Source organism: Lissotriton helveticus, chromosome 6 (genome assembly GCF_964261635.1).
Source record: "Lissotriton helveticus chromosome 6, aLisHel1.1, whole genome shotgun sequence".
Taxonomy (NCBI): Eukaryota; Metazoa; Chordata; class Amphibia; order Caudata; family Salamandridae; genus Lissotriton; species Lissotriton helveticus.
The window spans coordinates 1,680,113,556-1,680,130,361 of NC_136067.1; the positions used below are offsets into that span (position 1 = coordinate 1,680,113,556).

A 16,806-nucleotide genomic window follows, 5' to 3' on the forward strand; every position below is an offset into this window, starting at 1 on the left:
ACCGGGAGGGGGCTGAAAACCAACAAGCCCCTTGAAAGCTCTGGGGAGCACTCAGCAAACAGCAGCCAAACAGGCCAGCACACATAGAGCCTTAGCAGAGTGGCTGTCCCTCCAGCAGCCCAACAAGCATCAGGCCAGCACACCAAAGATTGTAGTCGTAATGGCTGTTCTTCTTGGCCACACAGCAGCCCTCTGGTAATGTTCAGAATGTAGAGCCAGCAGCATCTGGTTACAAGTCCCACGCAGTGTCTACCATCATGGGGTCAGAGTCCCTGTACTTATACTCAAAATTGTCTTTGTTCAGGGTGGAACTTCAAAAGAACCTTTAGAAGTGTGCAGCAATCCCCTTTCAACCCAGCCCTTGCTACCGTTATCAGTAGGGGTATATAAGCCCCTTTGTTTGAGGGCCGAACACAGGCTATGCAACTGTAAAGTGTGAAAGCCTTCTTCCTCTCCCAGCCCTGGAATTCAGAAACATGCAGATGAATGCAGATGTAATTCCTGCCACACCCAGCCCTTCCTATGTTATGGCTGTCTGGAAAGTTTGCACCCAAGTGTAGGTGTCAGGCAGGTCAGACATGGATTGGAGTCAGACTGCAAAGCACAAGTAGTCATAAGCACAGAGAAATGCCCACTTTTTACAAGTGAGAAGAAAGGAGGGGTTTGGCCCTGTGGGAAAGAGGGTAGGTAGGGCCTATTGTAATACCAAAAAAGGGGATTTACCTATGCCTCTTGTGAGCACAATTGTGCCAACGTTAATGTACAGCAAAGAGAAAACCACATCAATTAGTTAACTCAGACATTTAATGTCATTTGCTTTTAAGCTTTGTCTATTTTGGTTATTTTAAAACAAGGAAAGATACATAGTCAACTTCACATTGAGCAAACATAATTTTTGCCAGGGAAAAGCAAGGAAAACAATGTGTACAATCAATGAATTGAAATAAGTAAAAATGTGCAAACAAATTATATCAATGATAAACATTTTTACTTATTTCAATAGTAAAATAACCAAAATAGACAAAGCTTAAAAGCAAATGACATTAAATGTCTGAGTTAACTTTTTATCACTTTTTATAAACTTTTTATCACTTTTTACAAGTGGCATTTCTAAAATAGTAATGTAAAATCCAACTACACCAGTAAGTAGAATTTATCACTACCATTCTAAACATACCAAACTTGGCAACTCCACACCTTTCAGATCAGGAATTACCATTTAAATATATATAAGGGAATTCCCAATGCTAGCCTATGACAGGAGTAAGCCTCACAGCAGTGAGAAACAAAATAGGCTGTTTGTCACTACCAATACATGCCTCACATAAATACACATGTCCTACCTTTTACTTACACAGCAATCTGCCCATAGGGCTACTACGGCCACCTTATGGGTGACCTATGTGTAATAAAAGGAGAGTTTAAGTCTTGGCAAGTTTTAAATGCCAATTCAACGTGGCAGTAAACTGTGCATGCATGCTGTGCAGTGGCAGGCCTGAGACAGGGTTGAAAGGTTACTTCTGTGCTTGGCACAAGCAGTGCTGCAGGCCCACTAGTAGCATTTATTTTACAGGCCCTGAGTACATGGTATACCACTGTACACGGGACTTGATTGTAAATCAAATATGCCATACATGTGTAAACCAATTATACCGTGTTTAGAGGTAAGAGAGCACATATACACTTTAGCACTCAGTAACAGTGGTGGCATGCCCAGAGTCCTAAAGCCAACAAAAAGAAGGTCAGAAGGTGGATGAAGGCAAAAGGTTTTGTGAGAAGACTGCAGGAAGGGCTAGATCTAACATGGTGTGAATCCTATTTTCTGAACTTTGCCACAGTGTAGTCACCTGATACATATATTTGTTTGTGGATTTTCCAGAACTTCACAAGTCATAACGGCTGTGCGCTCAAAGACATGCTTCAAATCGCTCTCAAGCCAAGCACTGGACAGAAGCGAAGAAATCAGTTAGGCTGGGCAGGAAACCATTAGTTCATGAAAAGTACTAGTAATAACTGTAACAATTAATACAGGTCCAAGTAGAGTGTATGGTGCTCTTCCTTTAGGCCAAATGTTGGCTGTGGGATAAATCTCCCTTTCAGTTCAGGAAGTTAGAATGAAAGGGACATGGGTGGTGGTAATAAGTACGCAACCACCTTGCACACTGGGACTAGGTCTCACCACATATGTTAAATGGTGCATGGGACGGTGGGAAATCTTTCTGCCAAAATAGATTTCCCATAACAGAAGCACATCATACTGTTACAAAGGTAGTACTGGGAAATATTGGAGTTTTTTGTGATTGGTTTAGAGACTATCACCAATAGTAAATTTGTTTTAACTTGAAAAATCTCTTAATTACGCCACTGTAAAGAGGCAATCTGCTTGGAGCTGAAAAAGTAAGCAAGACATCCCTGCTGCAGCAAAGAAGACATTTTCACTCACTGCCACAGGCTTGCAGGAGGTGTGTCCCCTGATCTCACGTGATGGGTATGCCTCCACCACTTACCTATAGATGGGAAGCTAAGTGTTCTGCTTTTAAGAACCACAGGGGCATTTGACTCTCACTATTCTGAGAATAAACAAAAGCCTGTCCACCGAAGCAGCTTGCTGCAAGAATCTTGGATGTTGTAGGGCTAAGATAGAGCCTGCAAGCTGCCGGCTGCGGCTCAGTTAGAAGCACCTTACCCTAAGAAGCTGGAGTGTTGAGGGGTTGAGACTAGTCTTTGCATAGTGGGAGTTGACTGGGGAGACGAAATAAGGGGTTACTTCAGTGGAATTACCTCTGAAGTAGCCAGCAAGTGGTACAGAGAATCTTTCAACTTATGCATAGAATTCTTCAAACCATATAGATGATCTGCTTCAAAGCATTATTCGAGTCACGCCAAGAATGCTAAAATAGCACTAAGTCAAGGCCACAAGAGGTCCCTGGATCCAGCTGGAAACTTCTATACAGCACATCCTAGAGTTCAGGTTGTTTGACCTGTGTTCTCCTGGGATCAGGATCCCCTTGGCTAGACTGCCCTTTGATTCTCTGCCCACCATTCAACTATATAACAATAGGGCCTCAACAGCATCAAGCCACATCAAGCTGGAGACTCCACAAACCTGGAGCACATTTTTTCAACTCTTCCAAACGAGTGATTAAAGTCAATTGAGTCATCTAATCAACATTCTCAAGGCAGTGTTCAAACTTCGAAACAACCCCATGAATTTGACACTACTTTAATGAGTAAGACTACAGAGTTCAACTAAAGATGTGTGCATTGGTCAAAAGCAGATACATTTGGGCCTACGATTCATGGGGGGAGTTTAGCAATTTTCTATCACCACACAACAGCTAGTTAAGATGTTTTGTCCTGCCCCCCCCACCATTTCCTGCTTGGATAGGCTTCATGGAGCAGGAAATAGTGGCTAGGCAGACTGCACCTCCAATGAACTGTGGTAGGACATTGAATAGCGTGTGTGCAGAGCCATGAAGGATGCAGGCAGGACATCAGTTTGGGCATGGACCTCAGAACTAGGAAAAGGGAGAAGAGTGGCACCAGTCCCCTCCATTGCCTGAATAGGCCTCTCACCCCAGCAGGAACAGGGCTGAAAAAGCTCAGCTGATGCTGCCCCTCATTATTATTTTTTGTAAACTATGGGCCTTTATGTCCTTGCCTAGCTATCCATAAAAATCTAATCAGTAGAACTAAAGTTATGCAAGTTTAACATTTTAGGTTACTATAGTATCTAAAAGCACAAAGCGCCACTTGCGAGGTCATGCTAGACTGGGGAAAAGTCACAAGTTCAGGTAGACTACGATGGAGCACTGGCTAGATACAGGGAATAGGTTAGTCCCACAGAAAAAGTTACCTTCTTAAAGTCCTGCATACTGAGTTCTGTTTGCGGTGGAGGTGGTTGGGAGGAGCATGTAGCACGAAGGGCAAAAATGGCGTTGTGGATGGTCATCACTGTTTAGCACGTAGATTCGGTTCAGCGGTCGTTGCTGGTGCTTAGCGCTGGCGGTCACTTCAGGCTGTCGTTGCTGTAGCTCAAAGTGCAGATCTTGCATTGCCGTTGTAGCTGGCGGTGTCTGTAGCACAAAGAGTAGGCTTCACCAGAGCTTCGAGTTGGCGGTTGATGCGGGCAGCAGAGTCTCGGTGCAAACGGGTCTGTTTGTGGTCGCAAAGAGTCCTAAAGTTCAGGATTCCTTCTTTTCTCACAGAGGAGTGCACTTGGATGCCATCCAAGGGTCCAGAACCTGTGATCAGGGACTCACTCTACCAGACACCAGCAAGGCTCAGGCAGGTCCATTTGCAGGTCCATTTGGAGCAAGTCAGCTGGGCACTTGCGGCCTCTGGAGCTTGTTGTGTCCCTGCAGCTCAGCTCAGAAAAAGGAGGTGAGATATCTTACCCTTGGAGTCACTCTGTTTAGCCTGCCATGAAGGAAGCAGGTCCACTCTTCCTTCTAGCAGAACAAGGCAGGCCTCAAGCAGCAGGGCCATTATCTGGGGAACAAGGCAGTCCTCCTTCTGTGGTTCACAGGTCCAGAAGTGTATGGAAGAGTTGCTCTGATGGTCCAATATTTATACATGGTGCAACTTTAAAGTGGGGAAATCTTCTATGCTACATCTACGTCTGGTTTTGGTAAGTTCTTTCCTTCCTCTGTCAAGGCTCCAAGAAGTCTGCAGTGACAAAAAACTAGTGTCAGGTTCCTTTGTGTGGGTGCTGAAGGCAGCCTTTGAAATGTAAGTGGGTGAGGGATTAGCTCTGCCCCCCAGCAATCCAGCTAGGGTGGCCCATCCTGTCAAAACCTTGTCCACTTTGTCTCGTTGTCTGGGAGGAATACACAAACCCCACCTGCTAAGCTATTCACAGTCATGTGACCCAAGACACTGTCAGGGGCAAAAGAAGGGTTAGAGTAGGAAGATTTCAACTTTCTAAATGTGACATTTTCGGAATTTAGACTTTAAATCTGACATTATCATTAAAGAGGATTTTAAATTACAATTCATTAGAATCTAAACATTACATTTCTACCTGCTCCCACCCATCCAAAAGTAAGCACTTATTAAAGGTAATATGGTAACCCTATGTTATCAGATTGGAGAGGTAGGCTTTTCAGTATTGAAAAACAAATTTAAGTATTTCACTACCAGGGCATGAAGAACCAAAAAACACATACCTTACTTTTTTTATACAATGCACCTTGACTATTGAATTGTTTAAGGCCTACCTCAGGGGTGACTTAAATGCTTTAAAAAGAAAGTTTAAGCCTGGCAAGGAGTTTCTTTTGCCAGGTTAAACCGGCAGTTTAAAACTGCACTACAGGCTGCAACGGAAGGCCTGAGACATGTTTTAAAGTGCTACTTTGGTGGGGTGCACGTCCACTAGTAGCATTTGATTTACAAGTCCTGGGTACCAAGTAGTACCATATACTAGGGACGTACAAGTACATTAAATGTGCCAAGCAAGTGTTAGCCAATGTTTCCGTGTTTAAGGGAGTGAGCACAAGTACTTTAGCACTGGTTAGCAGAGTCCTAATGCCAAGAAAAACTAAATTCAGAAAACAGCAGGGTTGAAGGAAAACAGTTTGTGAGTGACCCTGCAGAGAGGGCCAAGTCTAACACACATATACTTACTTATTATAGTTTTTCTACAGTGCAAACACAGTCTAGAAGTATGTTAGAAAGCTTCTCGGAGATTGTAGAAAAATATTACACTTGTGGTTTTATATTTACTGTGGTCACTGCAGATTATCTTTAGAGATATAACTGGGGAATGTATTGTGACTAGCAAGGGAGATTCTGGCCCCCACATACTACAATGACCCCAGCAGACTGCATAAACCATCAGCCTCAGTGCTAGGAGGCTCAGGTGCAGAAACGTCTCAAAGAAGGCCTCCTGCGATGTGCGCTACAAAGCACCCTCCGCATTCCTGCAGGCGACTGAAATAGGCTGGGCTGGGCCACCCCTCTTTACGGATTGAGTAACTTCTGAAGGTATTGTACCTTAGTGTTTTATCTTATCCTCTGCGCCCATTTTGTATTTGTGATCCGCCTCATGGCGAGGTGTAAAGCGCCGCAGCTAGCAAATCCAGAGCAACCCCTTCAACATTAGATGGCTATATTAGAAAAGCAGTTGGAGCCATAGAAAAGAAAATTGCCCATGCGGAAAGAGGGCTATCTATCACTACTGTACAGACACCCGGGTCACTGACACCCCTAGTGTATTTCAGCAGTTGGAAATGTGCATTCACATGGTCTCACTTCAGATACAATATCTATGCCACCCCTGCAAATCCTGCATACAGACCCCTCCCCATCTCTCAACTTTGATGGTGCACAGGATAAAAGCACTCTGCCTGGATCCCCCTGTAATAATACGCCTCGCTAAATTAAAGAGGCGTCATGGTCTGAAAAAATGGTACTAACTACTAAAGTGGGCACTGGGTCTACAGGTGATCGGGGTCCATTACATGATAAGCTCCGAGGTGACATTGAGAAGCTGTTGGTAGGCCTACTTGAACCTATTTCTAAACAATTAGGGACAATTGAAGACTTTTTGTCGAATATTAGGAGTCTCTATTCCACTGGAGCAGATGCTATTAATCCCCAGTCTGAGGGCGCACATTCTGTTTCAACAATATCTACCAACTGCGACAACTGTGATAACCTGACTCGGTTAGGCGAGAAGGTTCCTGTGATGGGAAGTACCAACAACAAGCACATTCAACACCTCCAAGCGCATTCCGCCATGGGGCGACCCAATGTAGAAGAAATACACACCATGCAAAGGGGTCTGTCACAGGTTCTGCGAATACAATCCCAACTGTATCCCCCGGAAAATATGACCCAGACGCCCACTAATGAAACACTTCCTGAAAGTACATCCAGTAGTCTTTAGCAAGTCCTAGGAAACTGAAGTAATAATGGGAATGAGGGATTGCCTGATACAACAACAATAAACTTACCACCAGCCTGTAGCCCATATGTGACAGTCATGGCAAATGTTCCTCCCTTGAAACCAGGTTCAACTGAGACCCCATTGCAGTTAAAGAATAAAGTTTTGCACTGGCTTCACTCTAAGTTTTTATTTCCGACTGCCAAAAGCGACCACATTTTGAAGATACGGAGAGTGGGGTGAATTGGCCCTACCAAAAAGGTGTTTAAAGGGGACTGTATTAAACTACCCGGTTATGCCAGAGAGACTCTAAAAAAGGTCATCACAGCTGCCCTGGACTGACAATAACCTCATACTTTTTGCCTAAGGATATTTTTTATTGCTATGTATTTCATGATCTTGAGCCCACTTGTGACCAATTTTGTGGTAAGCAACATGATACCCGACACCCAGTGGCCATCCCACTTTCCAATAGAATCGAAAGCTTGTGCTCACTACAGGAGAATGATTGACTTTACATTGTGAATTACATCATACTTATTGATAATAAAGGTGGATAGACAGCAATAGTTAAAGATCAGTGCCTTAACCCACCTGACATTGACCCTTTATGTTTGTTCAATCGTGTAGTCTCTATTTCCACCCTACACTCTATACCAATTTTTTGTACTTGGTTCGAAGCACTTAATCAATCTGACCCTCCTGTAGTCTTCAATCAATTTGATCTTAGGGGGAAATGCTCTTTTGCCACATGGAATGAGTATGGCTGTGAAGTAAGTTGAATTCCCCTGACTGGTGTAACCTTACCCTAGACTCCAATATAATTTGTATTCAGGAGACCTTGTGTACAGTGTCTACCTTTGTTAAGGTGCATACATCGTTTTTCCTGGAAGCCACCCCAGCTCCAGCAGGAAGGGCCACAGGGGGTCTTCAGATCCTAGTATCTAATTCATTATCCTCCACCACTAAAAAGGTAACAACGGTTTTAACTTATGCACACTGCACAGCTACTTTGGTCATCACCGAAAAATTGACCTAATTTAGTTGTGATCAACGTTTATAACAACGTTTTCAATTCATCCTTGTTGGACTTGGCCCTTTTTGCAGGGTCATCCCTGAACTTTTTGCTTTCCTCCATAGCCTTTTTTCTAACATGGTGGTTTTAGGACTCTGGCACTTTACTACTGCTGTACAGTGTAAAGTGTGTGTGTTCTCTGTGGTAAACATGGTAAGATTGGTCTACACCTGTTTGGCGTATTTAATTTTCCTGTCAGTCGTTGTAAAGTGGCATCTCAGATACCCAGGGCCAGTAAATTAAATGCTACTGGTGGGCTTGCAGCGCCGATTGCGCCACTCACCAAAGTAGCGTTTCAAACCTGTCTCAGGCCTCTGCCATTGCAGGGCCTGTGTGCGCAGTGTTACTGCCACTATGAAGGGGCACCTAAAGCGCATGCCACGTCTGTGACCCACCTTTTACTGCATGTCAGTCACCCCTAAGGTAGGCCCTAGCTCGCCCTATGGGCAGGGTGCATTGTAGGTGAAAGGTAGGACATGTACCATGAGTGGGTGACATGTCCTTTTAGTGACAAGCAGCCATTTTGGTTTCTCACTGCCGTGTGGCTGCCCACCCATAGGAATGCATTGGGGATTCCCTGATAAGTGTTTCAGTGGTAATTCCTGATATGAGAGGAGCAGGGTGGTTAAGTTTGATATGTTTGGAATAGTAATAATAAAGGCTGCGCAATGGTGTGTGCAGATTTATTATCACTGTTTTAGAAATAGAAATGCCACTTTTAGAAGTTGGCATTTCTGGGTGCTATGTGTCTGCCAGCCTGATGTGTATGACAGGGGCTGGTGAGGTGTGCGGCTTCAGGGAGGGCAGGGTGAGTCAGCGCTAGGCTGAATAGGAGATCTGTATTTGGAGTAGTGGGAGGAGTAGTCACCTGACCCTGAATAGATCTGTGCTGCCTGGGTGAATGCTGGCTCCGCCTCCCTGTGGTGTGTTTGAGGACGGATCCCCATCTGACAAAGGAGGGTGGAAGCCTGGTAAACAGAGTGCTTCAACACCCCCAGAACCAGTTGAGGCTGGTTCCCCAAGCCCTGTGCCAGGGCAGAACAAAGCGAAAATGTACTATATGTACTGGGGCTGTGACCCCATGAATGTGTGCTTCCTTGTGCTACTGTGGGATACTTGCTGTTTCTGGGCCCAAGGAGGAACCGCCACAAGGGACTTCCTCCCTGCTGGAGGGCCCTGTGCGCTGGCCTGCTTGGGCCAAACCTTTTGCCCTGGAACTGTGGGACTCTGGTCCTAGCACCCTGTGAGTGTTCCACCTTTGCTGCTGGAGTCCCAGAGACGGGGACTCGACCCTTGCCAGAAGGAGAGAAGCATCTTGTGATGGCAGCGCAGGGCTGCGAGGTGCCCCGGAGGAATTCCCAATGTGGGGATTCACCCGCATTTCCAGAGGACAGCAGGAGCCTACTCCGTATTTGTTTGCATATTGCTGCATTTTTGGGCTTCCTGGGATGAAGCGGGAGCCCACCCCGCATTGTGGTAGTCCCCGAGTGAAGCTACCGCAAAGAGCAGCGGCCCGGAAGCCAGGCAAGCTCCTGGTTGGAAGCAAAGCCAGAAAGGGAGCGGGTGTCCACCCCGCATTGCCCATGCTGCAGAAGTGAAGCGGGAGCCTACCCCGCTGTTGGATGCCAGAGCCCTGTGCGCCGATCTGAGTACATGACGAGCACTCCAGCCCTGCCCTGAAGAGTCTGGCTGGGCCCGGGGAGAAGGGCTCCAGCCTCGTTCGGTCCACGGACCGGAAGCCAGGCAGTGGGAGGCCTGACGTTGGGCGGGGCACTGCTCAGACGACAGAGTCCCATGAGCAGAAGAGGCGAGGAGTCACGGAGTGGGAGCCTCGAGGCTCCGGAAGCCGCAGGAGAGAGCGGGCCGATCTGGAGAAGCCCCATGAGTGCGGCCCATCAAGGCACATTGTCGGTGCCTTCCCCCCACCTTCAGAAGACCGGAGGTGCCAACAAGGAGCCTCGGTGAATGGGGGCTTAGCGGAGCAGTGTTGGAGCTCCCTGAGGCACTGGTGGTGCCAGTGCTGATTTCTCTTTGGGGCAATTTTGCTTTAATAGTCCCAGAGTGGGGCTCCAATGGGCACCTTGTTAGTGCCAGCGCAAAGCTGATTTGTCTCAGCTACACCGCGCGAGAGCGGGCAGCTGCAACGTGGGGCCATTTATTTTGGGTGTGGATAAGGATGGGGTGAGTTGCATCCCCTACCCACAGTGTGCTACACATATGGCTTTTGCTGCCAAGGCAGCCAGAGGACCCGTGGAAGTGACTTTTGGGACAGACGGCATTTGAGCCCCACCAAAGGTCAGTTGGCCTGGGGTCATTTTTATGTACTAGGAGGGCGCAGATCCTAAAGGATTGCATAATATGTTTATGCTGAGAGTGATGTACGCACCTGGGGAATATTGCTACGGTGCACTCCAAATTGTGATTTATGCATAATGTGTTTTGTGCCAATGTGATGCAGACATAATGCGGTTATGTTGCTAATGATAATGCTGAGTTCATTATTGTACCAGTGGTTACTGGTTATGTTATTTTACTACTTGTGCTTTGTGATGGTTCTGACAGTGGCCCGATTGGCCTTGTCACGTATTTAATCCCCTGTATATTACTACCTGGTGCCAGTTGGCACAGTCTATATGTGTGATTATGACCTAATGTGTTTTAGATAATACAAAGGCTATTTTTTATATAACCTTGTGTGGAGTTTCTTTTGTAGTGTGCCTAGTGTGTTGCCGCTGTTGTGTGTGTTGCGTAAACGCTTTACACATTGCCTCTGGGATAAGACTGACTGCTCGTGTCAAGCTACCAAGGGGGTGAGCAAGGGTTATCTTCAGTGTGCAACTCCCTTGCCCTGACTAGAGTGGTGGTTTCTGCATGGCTGAGGCGCTTTTGCCCTAGCCAACCAGAAATCCAATTTCTGACAATCCTGAAGTTCAGCTATGCATGCACTAGATACGAGGTTGGAAGAGTTTATACGGACAATCTGCTCAAAATGTATTATTGTCTGGCTAGGTGATTTTAATATCCAGAAATGTTCCCTTCCGGCGAAACTGGACTGTGGTGTGAATGCCTTTCCAACATAATGATTACGGAAAAGCCTTGAATGCCTTGATTTTCAAGTATGGATTTCTACTTTTAGGGAATAGCTGTGAGGATATTAATGATTTGACTCGTTCCTTTATTGGCAGAGCTGCACATGCAACCAGTGATCATGTTCTCCTCTCTGCTTCTGCAAGCGATTTGGTCAGCACTATTATTGTCATTCCACTGCGGTGAGTGATCACATTCCTACAGTTTTATCTTTAGCATTTCAGGACCACAGCACTAAAAGTATTGCATGTATCTCCAATATCACCCCTGTCTGGCCTAATGGTATTAGGATTAAATGGGCTGGGTGGACCCATGTAAGGTACTGCGGAATTTACGAACCATAAACCCTCAATGAATTTAGTTATTGCTTGGACAACTAGGTAGATCATTAGAGGCTCTTAAATGCCTTTAGTCAAATCACTAGATCCCTCAGTTCATTACTGTTAAGATCTCTTAGATCTGGTAGTACAGGGAGATGAGGGTGGTTTGATCATTCATGCACCCAAGCATCTAAACTCTGAAGGGATGCCCTTCACAGTCTCCCCAGGGAATTTCCACAAATTAAGCAATTGTGCAAACACTATAAGCATGTACTTGCAGCCAGGAAAATGGTATTTACAAGAGGAAGCACGGGCAAACCTAGCCAATGCAAATGATCAAATGACTTGTTCATTTTTGGAATATAGTGAATGCCTCTTTTTTAAAGGATGACTTTATGCCTGAACTTCACTCACTAGTCCGCTGCATAGCATGGTAATTCATTTCAGGTGTATTTTTGATTCATCTATGATGGATACACCTCTAGATAGTGGAATTTTAGAACTGCTTAAATCTCAGCTTCCCCTTCACATTACTTTGGAGGACGTCCTCCTTGCTATTGATACAAGTGCTGAGGAAAAGGCGCCAGGCCCAGATGGAGTGGCAGCAGATACAGTTAAAGCTATGAGGGAACTATAGGGCCCCATTCTGACCAGGGTGCTGAATGCAGCTGTTGAGATCACATGTTCCCCATCTTGGGCCATGTCGATCATAGTCCCTATTTTTAAGAAGGAAAACAAATATTGTTCCCTTTATCTCTGTTTCACTGACCTCAGTAGTGCATTTCATTTGGTTGACCACATATTGCCCTGGTCCACATTGATCGCACATGGTGCCCCTAGGAACTTAATCAGATTTTTAGCCCACCCATATGGAAGTCTATCTGGCACGGTGCGGTTAGTTTAAAATCAAGAAGAGTGTCAGACAGGGGTGCGTAATAGCACAGCTCCTTTTTTCACTTTTTAGTAATGGGGTGGAAGGCTCCTTCTTGAGACTGTGCAGGTCGATGCCCCTGTCATTGGCAGGCAAATTCTATTGTATGCCGACGATGCTGTCCTAATATCTAGAACCCCTGTTGGCTAACACAAATTAATGGACTCTTTTTGGCACATCATGGACTCCATGAAAATTAAATTTTAGAAGGCAAAAAAAACCTTTACAATGGTGTGCGGGAAAGTACAGAAACGTAGGACTTTTTACATTGAGGGAGCCCCAATTGTTAATGCTAATTACTTTTAATATCTAGGGGTTCTATTTACAAGTGGTGGGTCTTGGGCACAGCATGTTCTAAGTACACAGCTGAAAATGAGTAGAATATGTGAGGGAGTGTTCAGATTTTCTCATAAGATCGGCAGTCACCCAATCAAGACAATGGTTGAAATTTGTAAGGTGAGGGGTCTTACAACTGCTATATTTGGTAAGGCCTGTGGGGTTATGCTAAGAGTCAACTCCTTCAGGTAGTAAGAAGTCCACATTCTTAAATATTTGTTATGTGCACCCAGATCTGCGTCATCTTTTATAGTACATAATGAGGCTGGGTTACACTTTCTAGAGGATACATTAGCTTTAATTTCCCTATTGCGTTGGCAGTCTATATGGACAAAAGTAGAAACATATTTCACCAAGTCAATTTAATCTGACTAGCTCTTGCCCATGTTTTGAAAATCCCATGGTTGTCTTATATAAATGTTTATTTTTAGTTGCTGGTTAATTCACCCATCTTGACTAACCCCGGAAGTTGCCCCTTTGAAGAAAAGCATAACTAAGAGTACCTTTTTGAATGACAGATGGGAACTTAGAATGCTTCATGAATCTAAGAAGCATACTGTTGTTTTTTTTATGTATCAAATGGTCTGTTGGAGGGTTGCCAAAATGATTTAATTTGGGTGACTAACATTCAACACAGCTATGTGTTAACTAGATCACGACTGGGCATTGTCCACCACCTTGTAGCCTTGAATGAAAAAGTACCCGCCAGACACAATACCCTGTCCTTGTGATGGTGAACCAGTCCAAAGAACATGGCATTTTATTTTTATTCTGCAGTTTTTATGAGGGTTTGAGAAGATATTATCTAAAAATACTTTTCCTCAATGGTAATATGTAAATTATAAAGATGCTTTAAAATGTATATTTGCACTAGGTTTGCGTTACAACTACACTCTATATATAGGGTACCATACATTTTAGGAAACGTATTGCACTGTAATATATTTTCATGTGGAGGTTTTAAGAAGTTTTATATTTTATTTTAATCATTTTCTTTTAATACTGCTGTGTATTTACTGATGAGTATTGATGATGTTTTCTTTTTTATACACTTTAAGGCCTTCTGTCTCTGTGCCGAATAAAGATTTTAAAGAAAAGAAAGGCTGGATTATTGATTAAGAGTGAGAATATAAAGAAACAGGGCATTTTGCAGTATTATATTTGTAGTGGTCATAGAAGGAAACATTTAGATGTGTGACCAGAACATTGTAAGCAGTCAAGGAGAAGAAAAATCTAGTGAAAGAGTGGCCAGTTTAGGCAGCTAACGGTGGTGAGCCAAAGCTATGAGGAAGAGAGTGAGTATGCATCTGTCACTAACTACTTTAGAGAAAAAGCAGGACGTGCCCATTTCTCAAGATGCCATAGGTATCAGAGTAGCACATCTTAATTGTAAATTTGTTTGGCTAGTTGTTTCACACATACTTCACACATTTCCTCAAAGGGTACTTAGCTGCTTAGCCATGCATCCAAGCTCAAGCTAAGAGATACTTTACAGAAACTAGGTTAACTTTGTGGGTTGGATTCTTTGGGTGTTGTGTGGGTTCAGTCACAGCTCACATCCAAACTTTGGTAATTCCCACATAGATTTCGTTCTAAATAAACACGGTTACCAAAAGACACTTTATGACTTACAAAGGCTGCTACTAATAATACTATACAAATTACATTTCAAAATGTTAGTAGCCTCCCTGGGGATACTGGGACCTGTCATGAAATCTATCAGAGTACACTAGTAAGCGTCTGTGGTTGGTTGGTACTTTCTACCAAATTATATGGCCATGTCCACCCTACTAAGTCACGTATGACGAGAGTACTCATCGATATGGGTAGAATCCTAAACATTAAGGCATGAAGCGCTATATAAGAAAAAAGGATTAAGTACTGAAACATCAATATACAGCAGAATAAGAATGGTTATTGCAGAACTAAAAGCTCGTCTTGGGGATTGCATTATAGGGCACTTGGCATGCAAAACTGTCCAGAAAAAATTAATACAGTTAAATGACCAATGGCGACCTGTGACAAGTTTACCCTAGTAGAAGACAGCACACAGGTACTGTGTCGGAAAAAGACAACTATTATATGTCAGTGTTAACTTCTGGCACGCTGACCCCAGAGTTGAACTGCAGAGCAAGCCAGGTGTTCTGAGACTAAGGGATAAGATGTAAGGGGAAGCATGCAAAAAGAAGTGCAAGGTAGGCTGTTACAATTACTTTTCCGTGGAGATTATCATACCAAATGTGCCTTAAAGACTAAGTGTAAGTATAAAGTTTTGGAAATAAACAATACATCAATGTTTACAACTTTAGTGCAAGAACAGCGAAGATGTAACCAAGTTACAACATAATACTATTAAGGCTAACTTAACCTAAAACTTTTCAATATACACTTATCGCCCAGCCTTGCAGTTTACACACCTTTAAACTTCAGTTGAACGTCTAAAAATGTTGACAATCCACCCTCTAGCCAAAAGTTCAAACCACAAAGACGCCGAGTAATATAATTTTCAATAATAATTTACTGAAATAAAAAAAATATATCAGCATCATTGCTACGGATAATAACGACACGTAAATTGGTCATACTTCTCGATACAGGCATAACGTTTTATGAGCTGTTGACACTTCTGTGTTACTGAAGATCCATGTGACTCCATAAAAAGAAGTAAAGGGAAAACTAGGCACATATACACAGAATATGCGACTTAATATAGACATAGCGAGACATACAGTACATAAAGCCTGGTTACTGCATGAATAGATTGAACAGCGTGATGCTGCTTTCCACTGTCACATGCCCGGTGTTGCAGTGTACCGCTATCTCCACAGAGCACAGTGTGTGTACAGGAAGTGCACACGGGGAGTAGAGTCATCGCTCAGAGGGTCTATCTCTGGGACGAAGCCACTGGACGGGCACATGGGGGGAGGGTGTGCTGTGCAGAGCCCCTGTCACACACATACATTGTCTGCTCGGGTTCATGCCTCGGAGCCTGCTGTCAGCCTGCACAGCATCTCCTAGGAAACAGCCCTCCTGCCATGTATCCTCCTCCCTGTCCCGGACTGGCCGGCTGCAGCGCGCCCGAGACTCTGGGTACCACGGATGCTCTGTGCACCTTCAATACCGGGAAGCGAATTACAGCCTACCTGCTCTTGCGGTCGGTTTGGAGAGCGCTGCTGCTCCTGCAGCCCGCTTCAAGCCGCGGACGCTCACATGCTGGCCTCAGCCGGCGCCATGTTCCTGCCGGGCTGCCGCGCGTGCCGCCCCCCTGCAGGGAGAGCGCGAGCCCAGGGGTGGGAGAACAACAACAACAAGAGCATCAACACTGCCTGCCTCCCCGGCGCCAGCCCCAGCCCGGTGACAGCGCCGCCGCCGCCGCCTGACGCGCCCGCGCAGCCTCCGACGCGCCTCCTGCAGGCGGAGCCGGCGCGCAGGCTTCACTCAGGAGGAGGATGCGCGAGGGCCGCGCAAGGACAAACAGGCGCACAGCGCGCCCCGACGCCACCGCAGAGCACCGGCGGGCGTGCTAAGCCTCGCGGAGGGAGGGCAGCGAGGTCACGCAGGGCAGCCGCCAGCAGGGTCACGCAGGGCTGCATCCATCACAGGGGCACCGTCACTCTAAAAGGCATGACTCCCGGTACACCTGTGGGTCACACTCAAGGACACACCTCAGCTGTCACATCCTGACATTTGAGGGGATAAGCAATGTTGAGATTTAATCTACTGCTGGTCTTGAATTGTTTTGTTCTCAATTCTATATAGTTTAATGGGGCGTCCGGGGAGAGTCATCTCCTCCTGGGTTTTTTGGAGAGAGGTGCGTCAGAGCTGAGCCAGAGGGTATAAACCGCTGATAGAAAGGGGCAGACGTATTATGGAGTTGTAGGGACTGATTGCGTACCTGGATTGGCCTCTTTTTGGTAAATGCATTGATCCAGTTGAATATTTAATTAACTGCAATTACCCGTGGTTTAGGTGTATTTTTGGTGACGAAGTTGTTTCTAGGATTCGGAGGGGAAGCTTACTAGTTTTATTTTCTCACGGTAGATTTCTTCACATGGTCTTTTTACTTTGGATTTTTGCTGCCTTGCTTGGCCACTTTATTGAGGTTCTTTTATGCTGGTGGACTGTTGTCATTACTATTTTAGAATAGGCCTTTGCAGGGGGAGAGCAAGAT

At 45.1% G+C, this 16,806-nt stretch overlaps 1 protein-coding gene across 1 annotated transcript in view; it reads right to left on the reverse strand.

The window, feature by feature from the left end:
• The window catches only part of PAK5 (p21 (RAC1) activated kinase 5), an 807,900-nt gene extending 791,912 nt beyond the window's left edge, over positions 1–15,988 (reverse strand). The window contains exon 1 of the mRNA XM_078649528.1: positions 15,779–15,988. The gene's annotated coding sequence lies outside the window, so the exon portion shown is untranslated. The remainder of the gene's footprint in view (positions 1–15,778) is intronic.
• Positions 15,989–16,806: the final 818 nt, after the last annotated feature.